Genomic DNA, 14435 nt, shown 5'->3' with positions numbered 1-14435 from the left:
GTGGGTTAATTTATAGGAAGGTAAAAGGAGAGAGCTAGAAAAAAAGGAAAAAGAAGAGGGATTTGAAAGTGTGGTACACTGAGAAGATGGGAGAGAAGGTGGAAGGAAGACTGGCAAGCGGGGAAAAAACGAGCTTAAGTTGTGGGAATGTGCAGAGGAAGAGGTAAAGGCGACAAATGAACAGAAGAAAAATGGGGGTAAGAAAAGGAGTGTAGGAAAGAGAAAGGGAAAGAAAGAAAAAAGAGATTATGAAGATGATCTTTCTTACAAAGAAAGATCACAAGATTACAAATCCTATCAAAGAAGAGGAAAGGAGAAAAGAGAATAAGGAAGAAAAAGAGAGTAGAGGGAAAACAGAAACGAGAGAAAGAGAGAAAGGAAAGTCAATTTAAAGGGATGACAGGTATAGCTGTAGAACTGATAAAGAGATGTGGACCGAGTTAGGTATATGGAAAAAGGGCAAGAGTGACGAAAGGGACAAGAAACGCGAAGGAGGAAAGCGGCAAGAAAAAACGAAAGAAGAGCAAGAAAGAAATAAATGAACGCGCGGAGCATAGGGAGAGAATGATAAGAAGTGAAACAAAAAAAACAGATAATTAAAAAGGAAAACAAGAAGATTGGGAAGATGTAGAAGCTAATGAGAGACGACTAGAAAACACTTACTTGAAGAAGAGTAAACAGGGTAGCAAATGGAGAAGTGGATAAAAACTAAAAGTATGTGATTGATGCAAAGGAAGAAAAACAAAAACAAAACTAAAATTTAGGTAGATAGAAAGAGAAGGAAAGTAAGATGGGGAACGAACGAAGGAAGGAGAAGGAAGATATGGGGAAAGAGTACGAGTAAAAGAAGAAAAGAAGAATAAAAGAACGGAGCGAAGCGAAATAATAAAAAAGGTGTGAAAATAAGCGAAAGAACATGGAAAAAAAATGGTATGGGGAGAAAACCTAGAGGTAGTGGCAGAGGATGGGTAGAGTGAAAGAAAGTAACATGGTAAAGACGGAGAGAAGAAAAAATAACCTAACCATTGAAGAAAAAGAAGAAAAAAGGAAGACGAATAATTGGCGGAAAAAGCGTAACATGCGAAGATGGTGAGGATTGAGCACAGGGGGAGTGCGGGAAAGTGGATCGTGAGAAACTTGTGAGTACGCATGAAAGAGGGAGAAGAGGGAGTTTAGAGTAAAGAGGGAGTGTGAGAAGATGGAAAATACAGTGAAACGAGAATAAGAAAGAAAAAAGAAGTGAATGGAAAATTGGGATAGAAGATAGAGTAGCAGAAGTAGTGGGGTGAGATGCAGAGGGAGAGTGGGGACAAGAGAAAAGAAAGAGATAAACAAACGATAAGAAAGATAGTGGGAGGGGGAAAGGTATGAAAGGTAAAGGAGCCAGCGTTTCACTTCTGACTGGTATTTATGAAAATTAGGAGAAGAAAGCAAAAGGCATGGCAAAGGAGAAACGGCAAACTAGGACAATGGAGTCAAGAAAAAAAGGGAATGGAGGGAAGATCAGCGATTGGTTACATCGATGGGAGAGATGGAAGGAAAAGGGCGGAAAGGAGAAACGAAAAAGATAAAGTGGGCGTTCGTCAGAAAAGTAAAAGGGGGAGATGAGGGAAGGTAAAAAGAGAAATTTCTGCCTCATCTGTGAACCAACTGAAGGAACGTGAAGTAGTAAAATAAGTAAGAGTAAAAGGGTTTATTCAATCGGTTACATTCAACAATTAAACTGTATGTCAAAACTACAAATTTGCTGCAAAAAGCGTCTCGTCGCTTCCTTTTATGTCTAAGAAGTTGCGTACCAAATTTCTTCCCAATCGGCACAGCAATTTAGCCGGAAATGAGTATACAGGCAGATGGACCAACAGATCGACAGACAGACAACGAGATTTTGTTTGTTTCAGATTTCTGGTGCCACCAAAGAAAGTGTGTGGGGGGGGGGGGTATGTTTTACCCCCCAATGCACCTTGCGTGCGGGTGGTAAAAATCTTGTTCATGGAAAACAAGCCACCTGGTGCCATACAATCGAGAGCCATTAAGGACGTCCACACGATCGTAGGAGCCGTCTCCCCATCACGAATTCAAAACCAAAAGCGATCGCAGCAAGTCCAACGCCTATTCCCCATAAAACCATCGACAACTGAAACTGCCGAAAAGTGATCGATTCCGAACTCTGAACCTGAAAGACATCCCTATCGCTTCCCCCGATGTCCTTCAGCCATTTCTCGACGAACCCGTGTTCCATCGCGACCGTAACGAACTTGTTGACGATCGGCGTGAAGGGGTGGCCCTTTCGTAGGGCATAGCTCGCCTCGATGTGTTGCAGACCGACGGTTTCGTGGAGAACTCGCACCAGGTGCCGCGAGCCGTAAGTCGCCAGGAGACGCTCCCCCATGAACGACGCGTGCTTCTTTCCGTAGGCGACGCGGATTAGGTTTCGGGTAACGTTCTCGCTGCTCACCGTGCAGCGGTCAATTATCGACTTGGCGAGGGGGTGGTTTGAGGCGTTGACGTAGCGGTACTGCAGTTTCGAGAGGATTGGCGTGAGACCGTGGTTGAGCATCTCCTGGACCGTGGAGATTTCCCACGCGGGTTCCAGTTGCATGAAGCTGTTCAGGATTTTGCCCTGAAGGAGCGAGGAGACGTTCCAGCAGAATAGCAGGTAAAACGCCATTAGACTTTTGAGCGGAGGTGGCGAGCGCCAGTGCGTTCCGACGCCAACGAGAGGTCCCAGTAGGTACATGACGCACTTTGAGAATTCGCCTCGTGTGTGCACGCGGAACACGAGGGCGCACACGACGAGCGTGGCCAACGTCAGCAGAAGAAAGCTCGTGGCGAACAACTCGAGTAGGGATCTAACGGCGGGTGACTCTTCCGACTTGGGAACGATCCAAATCACCAAATCCTGATAGACCATTGGCGACATGTCGTACTTCTCGAAGAGGGCGGGATCTCTGGCCAGATAGTAGGTGATCATGACCTCGTCGCCAAATTCGTTTACCACATCCATGTCGACGAGATTTAGCGAAACTAGTTGTGACTCAGCTCCCACTCTTTCAGCAATCAGTCGAATGAGAGCCACCATAACTCCTGGTGCGTTTTCCACCAGAGGATCGACTAAAGTTGGGAACATGCGGTTATTGTGCAGCAGAAACTTTATTTTGGTTACATCGCCCATTGGACAGGTCTCCGGCCATTTCTCCCCCACGACCTCGTGCTCGAAGCTCTTTGGTAGGATGAGTACGCGCTTGTCGCCCAATTGCAACAGCGTAGAGCCTATCAACCCATCGCCTGGATAAACAATTTGGCTTACCTCCGCTTGGCTCCGAACATTCAACAGAAAGATCGGGTAAAACGAATCGGAGAGAATCAAGTCTTCGTCCCCCAAAAGAAAGGCAGTACCGCCTTCTCTGGCGGCAGCCTTTTTGATTTCAAGCAGCAAACAGTTGTCGGCAAGAATTTCCATTTGAACCGCCAACAGCACGCACCACGCGGCTCTTAGCTTCATTTTTAACTACAACTTAGTGAAATGCAACGCAAAAGTGACGAATAAATTTTTAATGGGCAGTAATCGAGCACTCTAATGCAATTACAATGGGAACCTCGCAGCTTGCTTGTACATTGTTTATGAGCTGATGGCTATTGGATCTGTTATTGGCGGTTATAAACTCCAACCCTCTTCATCTTTTGTTCTTAATAACACTGCATTTCCCTTGCACATGTTTATTGGTTTTTTTATAGTACCTACTATGTATAATTTACGCCGAACTCGCCTCCAGTTTAGTTTACCCTGATATATTTTATAAATCGTACGCGTAATCAAGAAAAAAGCAAATTGTGGATTTTTCCAAACATTCAAATTACTAATGGTTGTCCAAAGAAGCAGCGTTTTGTTTTAATTGCGGCGTTTTGTTTTCGTTGTTTGCGATTTGTTATGAGTGCTCGCGTTTGTTAATTAAAAAGGATTTGGACCGTTTCTATGATAATGGCGTAGATTTTGATGTTTCACATATAAATTTGAGCTAATTTCCCCCTAAGCAAAAGTACCGGAGCTAGGTGCAAATGTACTAACAACGAAAGAAAAAAAGTAGGTATTGGTAAGAAAAACTTAATAAATAGAAGTACGAGCCTGAAATTGCCGAGTCTTGCACATTTATATAGAAGAACGCGAAAATAAAAACAACAGAGGAGGTGAGGAAATGTGAAAAAAAGCTAAAAAGATAAAAGAAGAGAGAGAAGTAGAAAAAAGTGAAGAGTAGAAGGAGAAAAATCAAAAAGAAGAATTGAAGAGGTAGAAGAAGATTTGACAAGATGTAGAAGTGTAAAAAAAGGAAGCGCAAGAATAAGAAACGGAAAAGGTAAACGATGACAGAAAAAGAGTAGAACATGAAACAAGTATAAATTGTGCAGAACTCTTGTGCAGATAAAGCGCATTATTTTTACCGAAATAGCTTTTGTTTTGACATAACCAATGGTTATGTTTCTTGCAGACGTCTCAATCGCCTTTTGTGAGTACCCTCTTCCGACAATCCGTTCTTGAGGTATAAGGGAATATACCCGATCACGATAAGAGATCGAGGAGGAGGGCTATGGTTGGTAGAAATTAATTCCTTTCATTGAGACCTTTCATTAGAGTACCATGAAGACATGAACTAGTTCCACTCCCCCCCCCCTCCACTCCACCCCGTACTTTGATAAGAGAGCAGAAAACGGTTCCTTTCGTTGAGACCTTTAATTAGAATCCAACGAGAGATAAATTAATTTTTAACCCTTCCCCCCCCCCCCCCCCCCCCACCCAGGCCCCGTCGCTCAAACTGATCTTCGAAAAAAGAGTCGCACGCGGAAAGTTTATAGTGACAACCAATTCATTTCGATTGAGATCTTTTCATTAAGGAATACCATGAAGGGTAGAACATGTGCGCCCCCGCCCCCCCCCCGTTTTCTCCCCCCCCCCCCCCCCGTTTTAACTTAGCATCACTAAAGGCATGCGTATGAAAAATCTGATACCAATTGGTTGTCGTATGCAAAAGTTATGCACGTTTTACTTTCAAAAACAGCATCTCAGGAAAGAATTCATGGGCCCCCCCCCCCTTTTAGACAGCGAAATTTGATGGCCGTCTGGCACACCTTCAAGGTATAGGCTACCTACTGCAAAAAATTGGAGGACTCTAGGACCACTCCCCTAGAAGTAGTTCGAAACGGCAGAAGTGGGTCCGGACGGACGGCCAAAACGCACATTTTTTTTAATTCTTAAAAAAATGCGCTAAAAAGAGAAAGAAAGAAGAATGCAAGGAAGGGACAGGATAGACAGGGTTGAAATAGTGAGAGTAGGATAACGTGGGATAGGGATCATAAAATGTATGAATGAGAAGGAAAACACGAAGGACTTGTAGAAAAAGAAGCGAAGGGAGGCAAGAAGTAGAAGAGTGAGAAGAGGTGGGATTCCAAGGAGGAGGAGTACGAAAGGCACTGTAAGAACAGTTGCGCAGGTATTTAAGGGAAAGATGTTGGAGAGACGGAATAGATGAGAAGGAACGCATGGGTAGAAAAAGTTGATGAAAAAGAAGAGGGAGAAGAATAAAAAAGTTAGAGGTGAAGAGAGAGAGAGAGAGTGGTATCGTCACAAAGGGGAAGGAAAGTGGTGGTAAAAATTATCGTATCGGAAGAGGAGGGGGAGGGAAGTATAAGAACCGATGGGGTTTAGGATGGTAAAACTGAGATGCAATTGGAGAGTACCAGGGAAGAAGAAAAAAAGAGAAAGAGATCGAAGGTGGGTGACTGTATATGAAAATAGGTTATATGTGAGAAGTCAGAGAGGAGTAGAATGAGAAAAGAGTCAAGAAGGGAATCAGGACCAAGGAGGGAATGAGTAAAGTTAGTAAATGAACGAGAGGAGTGGGGTGAAATGGGTATAACAAAAGAGTGTCCGGAGAGACAAAGGGCAAACAATGCGTAAAAAAAGATGAAACGGAAACAGAAGCAGACTTAGGAGGAGGAGAAGTAGGAGAATGTTGAAACTATAACCACAAAGGAAAAAAACGCAGATTAGGATAAACAGGAACAGTGGGAGGAAAGGAGGCTCAAGTAAAAGTAAAGGAACAGAAGACGTGAAGGCGAAACGAGAAGGGAATAAAAGAGGTTATGCGGAGAATGCGTACAAAAATGTTTGAACCGGAAACAGAAGCAGACATGTAGGGTTCATGGAAAGAGTACGAAAAAGTCAAAGCCAAAGCTGAAGATTGAAGAAGACAAAAGGAAAAGTAGAATTGAAAGACACAGAAATGGGCGTGGAAAAAGTGGGAAAATGATGAAGAAATCTGAAAAGGAAGCTAAAGCGGAGGGAAGTAGAAGCGGGGCGTAGAGCTTATGAAAAAAGACAGTAGGAAAAGTGAAAACGGGTCGAAAAAGAAGAAAGATATTAGAATGGGTAGAAGAGCTGAAATGACAACTAAAGCGAATATCATATTCATTAAAAGGAGAAGAAGTAGGAAAAGGTGAAAGATGCGACGTCGGAAAGGAGAAAAGGATAGACACAATTGAGAGAAGGTGAAGAAGATGGAGAAAGAGAGAAAAGGAAAAAGAAGGAGAAGTTGGAAAAGAGAGAAAAGAGGAAGAAAAAAGAAGAGAAGAAGAGGAAGTAAGAGATGCGGGAGGAAAAACAACAAGAAGAAGAGAAAGAAAAGGGTAGAAACGGTAGAAAAAGACGGAGAAGAACAACAAGCAAAGGATAAAGAAGAATTTCCGAAAATTGGAGTAGTAACAAAATCACACATCGGAGTTTTAAGGTCAACGATCGGATATCCGAGGGATGGATTGTCAAAGAGAGGCAAGACGTAGAAGAATGGGGCGATAGGGAAAGGGTGGATCCCAAAGAAGTGGGGGTGAAATGGGTATACGAAAAGGGGACACTCTTTTCGTATACCCATTTCAAAGACAAAAGGCAAACGATGCGTAAAAAGATGAAACGGAAACAGAAGCAGACTTAGGACTCGTGAAAGAGACGAAGAGTAGGATATGGGGAAAGAAAACTTTTACAAATAGAAATGAGTAGTGAAATGAAAGAGACAGAAAAGAGAGCGAAAAAGAGCGGAGAAAGCAGATAATTAAATCGCAACTGTAGCGAAAGTTAGTAAAGGAGCGGAAAAATAGAAGATAGGACTACGGTATGGGAATAAAAAGACTATAAGAAGAGAGGAAAGGTGGAAAATGCATGGAAGAAACTTTTGAAACTGAAACAGAAAGAGACGTGGGGTTCGTAGTAAGTAGACTGAGAAAACGTAAAAGATATAGCCCAAAGAGAAAACATAAAAGTGGATCAGGGAAAAACAGAAGAGGGGGAAATGAGAGAAAGTAGGGGGGAAGTATAAACTTTAAGCACAGGAGAATTGAGGGTGAACGGAGATAGGAAATAGCGTACAAGAATAGAGGACGAGCGGACAATGGGCGTAAGAAACAGTAGGATAGATTAAAGAAAAGATCAGTGGGAAGAAGTAGAAAATAAAATTGAAAAGGGGAAAGGAGGCATAAGGAACAAACAAGACAAAGAAGAAGGAAGGAGAGCTGAAATGGAAACTGGGACAGAATTTTGTAAAAGGGCATGAGAGGGGAAAGTGGATCGGGATTGTGGGAATAACAGAAGAGCATAAAACTGGAGGAAGAAAGGAAAATCGGAGATTACGTTAAAGAAGTAGTTTCAACGGAAACAGAACACAATGCGTGGTTCCTGAAGGGCATGAGGGGTAGATAAAAAAGTAGATGATAACGTGGAAGGGAAAAAAATAGAGGAAAAGGAAGGAGTAAGGGGGAGAATGTGCAGCTGAAATAATTAAACTAAAGCAGAAGTTAGTAAAATAGTAAAAGAATATAAAAAAGAGAAAGAAAGAAGAATGCAAGGAAGATACAGTTGAAACGGAGACAGAAACGTAGGTAAGAGATTTAAAGAAGAGTATGTGGCGAAAGCAAGGGCAGGCAGTGCGTGAAAGAAAAGAAAAAAATGTAGGAGAATGTTGAAGATATAAAATAGGAAAGAGTGAGAGAAAAAGAGACTCCAGTGGAAGTTAGAAAAGGAACAGAAGACGTGAAGGCGAAACGAGGGTATTGGAATAACAGAAGAGAATGAAAGAGGGAAGGGGAGAATGCGTACAAAGACGTTTGAAACGAAAACAGAAACTGACCTATAGGGTTCATGGAAAGAGTACGAAAAAGTGAAAGTCAAAGCTGAAGATTGTAGAAGACAAAGTAAGAGTACAATTGAAAGAAACAGAAATGGGCGAGGAAAAAGTGGGAAAAGGAGAAAGAAATTTGAAAAAGAAGTTAAAGCAGAGGTTAGTAGAATAAGGTTAAAGATAACGTCGAAAAGGAAGACAGGATAGACACAATTGAAAGAAACAGAAAAGAGGGAAGAATAAAGGAGACGGACAAAGAAGAACTAAAATGAAAACTGCATCGGAAGTAAGGAAGCAGGAGAGGTAAGAGTGAAAGGGAGGTATGGAAGAAAAGAAAAGGGGAGGGCAGAGAATGCGTTAAAAAACACTTGAAACGGAAGCAGAAGAGCACGTAGAGTTCTTGGAAAGGAAGAAAATGCCGAATAAGAAAAGTGGGCAGGAAAGAAACAGAAAATGGAAAGAAAAAGATTGGGGAAAGTGAATGAAAGAAAGTAGAAAGAGTTTAAAAAGTAATCCAGAGAGTTTTAGACAGAGGGAAATATAAGTAGACAATCAGGAAAAACCAGTGAAAATAAAGGAGAGGAATGCGTCAGCCAATTACGGGATGAAAAATAAAGAAAAGCATATGTTAGCAGTCACAGAACCAGAAAAGGGAGGAGAGTACACAAAACAGGAAAATCAGAGACAAATAAGATGGAAGAAGGGGAAATCTAGGAAGAAAAGAGAAAGTATAAAAATACTAAGCAGAAGTTAACCCATAAAGAAGAGATACAAGGGAAAATGGGTGAAAGGGGAAGAGCTGAACAACAAGCAGAAGAAGTGAATGCAGAAACGGGTGAAGTAGGGACATTAGTGTAGAAAAAATGAACACCACAGGAAGATGAGGCAAAGAAAGGGGAATGAACGAGGAAAAGAAAAGAAGAAGCAAAAAAACCAAGAAGGAAAATAAAGTAGAAGAATAGAAATCATAAGAGGAAGAAGGGGTAAGGGGAAATAAAGCAGATACACAAAGTAAGGCTATAAAAAATAGAAACTGAAAAGAAAACTGAAATGGAAAGGCAAGGTGAGGGAAAAAATGGGAAAGAAAAAAACATGAAGAGGGAAGGTAAGATACAGGTAAATGAGGAAGGGGCCACGAAAAAGGAAAAGAAGAAAGGCAAGGGAACCGAGGAACGGAAATGAAAACGGAAGCGGCAGGTATGGGAGAAGCAGCAATGATTAGAATAGGAATGAGGAGCAGGGTAAATGGTATATGAAGAATGGGAATAGTGCAGGAAAAGGGCAAGATAAAAGAATACAAAACCAGGAAGTGGGAAGAGGGAACACAGAATAGGAACGGAAACGATAAGAAAAACGATGAAGGAAAGGGACAGTGGAGGACACAAAGAAAACCATACTTGTTTAGAACTGATTAACTAAGAACATACGAAGGGTGCGTTTTAGGTGCTAATCAGATTATCAGAAAAGTACAGGGAATTAGATACACATGGCGACACACTACCTACCCTCTCGGCAGCAGCCAGTGAATCGATTAGACGAAGGTGTCGGCGTCGTTTACCCCCTACAGATGGACCACATCCGGCATTTAGCACGCGATGGTAAGGGTAAACGCATCTTATTTTCGAACCCCACTAATCTTACAATAATCGCCACCGTCACCGTTTCACCTTTTATCCAATTTCCGCCTTTTGCGCCCAACGAAAGCGATCGGGCCATAAATCTGAAAGAGAGGCTGACCGTTTCGGACGAAAATTGACACCTGTCTGACAACCCCCGGGCGAGGATGCCTTCAACACAAATAGATGCTTCCGGTTGTATTGAGAAAAGGTCATTTATATTTTACGAACGGAATTAGATACGCTTAATTAAATTACGACGAAGGGGGTTAAAATTGTTTCGGGCTAGTTGTTTGCCATTTGTCTGTCTCGCGGGGGTTGTTTATTGTGGATGTCGCACCGATGAATGGCCGATTTTTTATGAATGGCCGCCCTTCCGGTACAAATTCGTTTTACAACTATATTGTCACGTGTTTGGTATCCGGTGTCAGGCTAGTTGCATTGTGAATCGAAAGAAGTTTATGACCCTCCGGATGGTTATTCATAGAAAAGGAATTTTAACCTAATTAGAAGATATTGATGGATTATTTATGGGTAAACGCTTAATTTGAGTCGTGTTTAAAGTAGGCGACAAACCGACAAACCGGAAAAGATCAAGAACTACAGAACGAAAAGCCAAGTAAAAGGGCGAAGGCAGAGGAGGAAAACGTACAAAGCAAATGAAGCAGAAGGGTCATCACCCGAAGAATGGAGGACAAGGAAGATCGATAGAATGAAATTCAAAGACGGAAACCAGATTGAGTCCATTGAGAACCTTCAGAACCCTGCAGTAATCTATAGTCGAAGTTTGGGGGATTTTAGAATCTTCCGGTGTTGAGTGTCTTCAAGGAGATTTGGGTTTTTCACTTCATTTCACAGGTTCCCATTCTTCAAAGGCCTAAGATTCTTTAGAGTCTTGAGAGCCTCCAGGGCCTCTAAAGCATTAAGAGATTTCAGCGTCTTCTTCAAAAGGGTTTGTAAAGGTACCTTGGCGTTTTGGTGAAGTTTCAAATTCCTTATATTCTAAAGAAACTTTTCGGTGTCTTGGGAGATTTCATGGTTTCCGGACCCTTTGGAAACTCTCACTCTCACTCGCACTCGCACTTTCGCCCTCGCCCTCGCTCTCGCTCTCACTCTCACTCTCACTCTCACTCTCACTCTCACTCTCACTCTCACTCTCACTCTCACTCTCACTCTCACTCTCACTCTCTCTCCCACTCACTCTCACTCTCACTCAAGCGGAGACTGAGAAAAAGGAGAGAGAACGCAGAATTGAAAAAAGAGGAGACAGTGAACTGATCGGAAGGGAAACGGAAAACACACAAAAGTAATAGAACAAAATGATGGAAGGAGTAAAAGAAAAAATAAGAAAGGCGTGATAAAGTGATAAAATTAAAGGGAAGATGGAGGAAATTGGAGGATTAAAGGAGAAAACAAAAAGAAGGAAAGATCAATGGGAAAGAAAATAATAGAATAGAAGGAGAGAACATAAGAAACAATTAGACGCTAAAAGAAATAAACATGGAAAAGTGAATAGAGAAAAAACACGTAGAAATGGCTCAAAGAAAACCTATAAATAGAAGTGGACGTAAAAGAGGCGACAACAATTTATATTTATAGTTGACGTATGTAGAAAGAAGAGTACAGGACAAAAGTAGAGAGGAGGCGGGGAGAGTAAGAGGAAATGGCAAGAATGTAATCTGGGGATATAGAAGTTTTGTGATAAAGGACGAAGAATGCAGATGAGGTAACAAAGAAAAAGTGAAAACAGGGGAGAAGAAAACGGAAGAAAGAATATCAAAGAAAAGAGAGGGAATAGGAGGGAGAGGGGCAAAAACGTGCAAGAACCCAACTATATAAAAATGGGAAGTAACATAAACTAATGTTCTGAAATGTGGCAGGAGTTGCAAGCAAAGACGCTCAATTCTGTGAGTTTGATGCGGAGATAGTAGAATCGCGGATAGATGCAAAGAACCGAGAGAGAATAAAGAATGGGATACCGGGAATGGGAAAGGAACACAAACATTTCTTGAAAATCTCTTCAGAATCTCTCTAGAGCCTCTTCAAAATCTCTTTAGAATTTCTTTAAACTCTGTTTAGAATCTCTTCAAAGTCTCAATAGAGTCTCTTCCAAATATTTTCAAAATCTCTTCAAAATGTTTTTAAAATCTTTTCAAAACCTCTTTGAAATCTCTTTAGAATTTTTCAGAATCGCTTTAAATCTCTTCAAAATCTCTTCAAAATGTCTCTTTAAAATCTTTTCAAAACCTCTTTAAAATCTCTTTAGAATTTTTCAGAATCGCTTTAAAATCTCTTCAAAATCTCTTCAAAATGTTTTTAAAATCTTTTCAAAACCTCTTTGAAATCTCTTTAGAATTTTTCAGAATCGCTTTAAATCTCTTCAAAATCTCTTGAAAATCTCTTCAAAATCTCTTCAAGATCTCTTTAAAATCTTTTCAAAACCTCTTTAAAATCTCTTTAGAATTTTTCAGAATCGCTTTAAAATCTCTTCAAAGTCTCTTCAAAATGTTTTTAAAATCTTTTCAAAACCTCTTTGAAATCTCTTTAGAATTTTTCAGAATCGCTTTAAAATCTCTTCAAAATCTCTTCAAAGTCTCTTCCAAATCTCTTCAAAATCTCTTCAAAATCTCTTGAAAACCTTTTCAAAAACCCTTCCAAATCTCTCAAACATTTGTTCATGGTCTCTTCCAAATCTCTTCAAAATCTCTTCATACTCTCCTCAAAACCTCTTTAAAATCTCTTGAAAATCTCCAAAATCTTTTCAAGGTTTCTTCCAAATCTGTTCAAGATCTCTTTAAAATCTCTTCAAAACCTCTTTAAAAACTCTTTAGAATCCTTCAGAATCGCTTTAAAATCTTTTCAAAATCTCTTCAAAATCTCTTTAAAGTCTCTTCCAAATCTCTTCAAAATCTCTTCAGAATCTCTTGAAAACCTTTTTAAAATCTCTTTAGAAATTTTCAGAATCGCTTTAAAACCTCTTCAAAATCTCTTGAAAATCTCTTCAAAATCTCTTCAAAATCTCTTCGAAATCTCTTCAAAATCTCTTCAGAATCTCTTCAAACCCTCTTTAAAATCTCTTCAAAATGTCCAAAATCTTTTCAAGATTTCTTCCAAACCTGTTCAAGATCTCTTTAAAATCTCTTTAAAACCTTTTTTAAAACTCTTTAGAATCCTTCAGAATCGCTTTAAAATCTTTTCAAAATCTCTTCAGAACCTCTTTAAAGTCTCTTCAGAATCTCTTGAAAACCTTGTTAAAATCTCTTTAGAAATTTTCAGAATCGCTTTAAAACCTCTTCAAAATCTCTTGAAAATATCTTCAAAATCTCTTCGAAATCTCTTCAAAATCTCTCAACACCTCTTTAAAGTCTCTTCAAAATCTTCAAAATCTCCAAAATCTTTTCAAGATTTCTTCCAAATCTGTTCAAGATCTCTTTAAAATCTCTTGAAAACCTTTTTTAAAACTCTTTAGAATCCTTCAGAATCGCGTTAAAATCTTTTCAAAATCTCTTTAGACGCGCTTTAAAATCTTTTCAAAATTTCTTCAAAATCTCTTCAAAGTCTCTTCCAAATCTCTTCAAAATCTCTTCAGAATCTCTTGAAAACATTTTTAAAATCTCTTTAGAATTTTTCAGAATCGCTTTAAAACCTCTTCAAAATCTCTTCAAAAACTCTTCATAATCTCTTCAAAATCTTTTCAAAATCTTTTCAAAATCTCTTCAAAATCTCCAAGTTCTCGTCCAAATCTCTTCAAAATCTCTTCAGAATCTCTTCAAAGCCTCTTTAAAATCTCTTCAAAATCTCCAAAATCTTTTAAAGGTTTCTTCCAAATCTGTTCAAGATCTCTTTAATATCTCTTTAGAATTCCTCAATATCGCTTCAAAATCTCTTCAAAATATCTTCAAAATTTTTTTAATCACTTGAAAGCCTCTTCAAAATCTCTTTATAGTTTTTTCAAAATTTCTTGAGAGCCTTTTCAAAGTCTCTTTAGAGTCACTTCGAAATCTTCAAAGTCAAGAGGTAACGAATACAACAAAGAGGGAGAACTGTTACTGCAATTATCAGAGAGAGGATGACAAATTTGAATCGGAAATAAGAGAAGAACAGGGAGGTCTCAATTGCTTACATACTAATACATGAAAAAATACCAGAAGAAATAAAAGAATTTAGAGTAGGAACAAGGATAGGATTGGATCTCCGCCAGAAAGATGCAAAGGACGAATGGTAGACAAGATACACTGTGAAGACTAGAGAAACAAAAAGAAGAAATAGAAGAGAGTAGAGGAGAATGCAAAAAGTTGATGGCAATAACGTAATCGGTAATGAAGGGGAATGGAGAGAGAAACAGATGCAGAACAATGATGGAAAAAAAGACAAGGAGAGATAATATCTATATATAGAAGAGGGGTTGAGACAAGAGAAAAAAGTACAAAAGAAAGTGCAAGGAAGAAAGAGATGAAGAAACAGAAAGAATGTGGAAATCAAAGAAATAAAAACAGAGCAGAACTTTCGGAAGCACTTCATTTCATTTCCATTTTATGGATTTAAAGGCAGTAGAAAGGGAAAGGTATGAAAAATGAAGGATGGGAAAATAGATGATGATGAGAAGGAAAATGCGGGGAAAGAAAGGGAATGAAGTTAAATGCCGAAAAATCGAAGATGT

Source organism: Photinus pyralis, unplaced genomic scaffold, assembly GCF_008802855.1.
Source record: "Photinus pyralis isolate 1611_PpyrPB1 unplaced genomic scaffold, Ppyr1.3 Ppyr1.4_LG10, whole genome shotgun sequence".
Lineage (NCBI taxonomy): Eukaryota > Metazoa > Arthropoda > Insecta > Coleoptera > Lampyridae > Photinus > Photinus pyralis.
Note: the sequence above shows the minus strand (reverse complement) of the source record.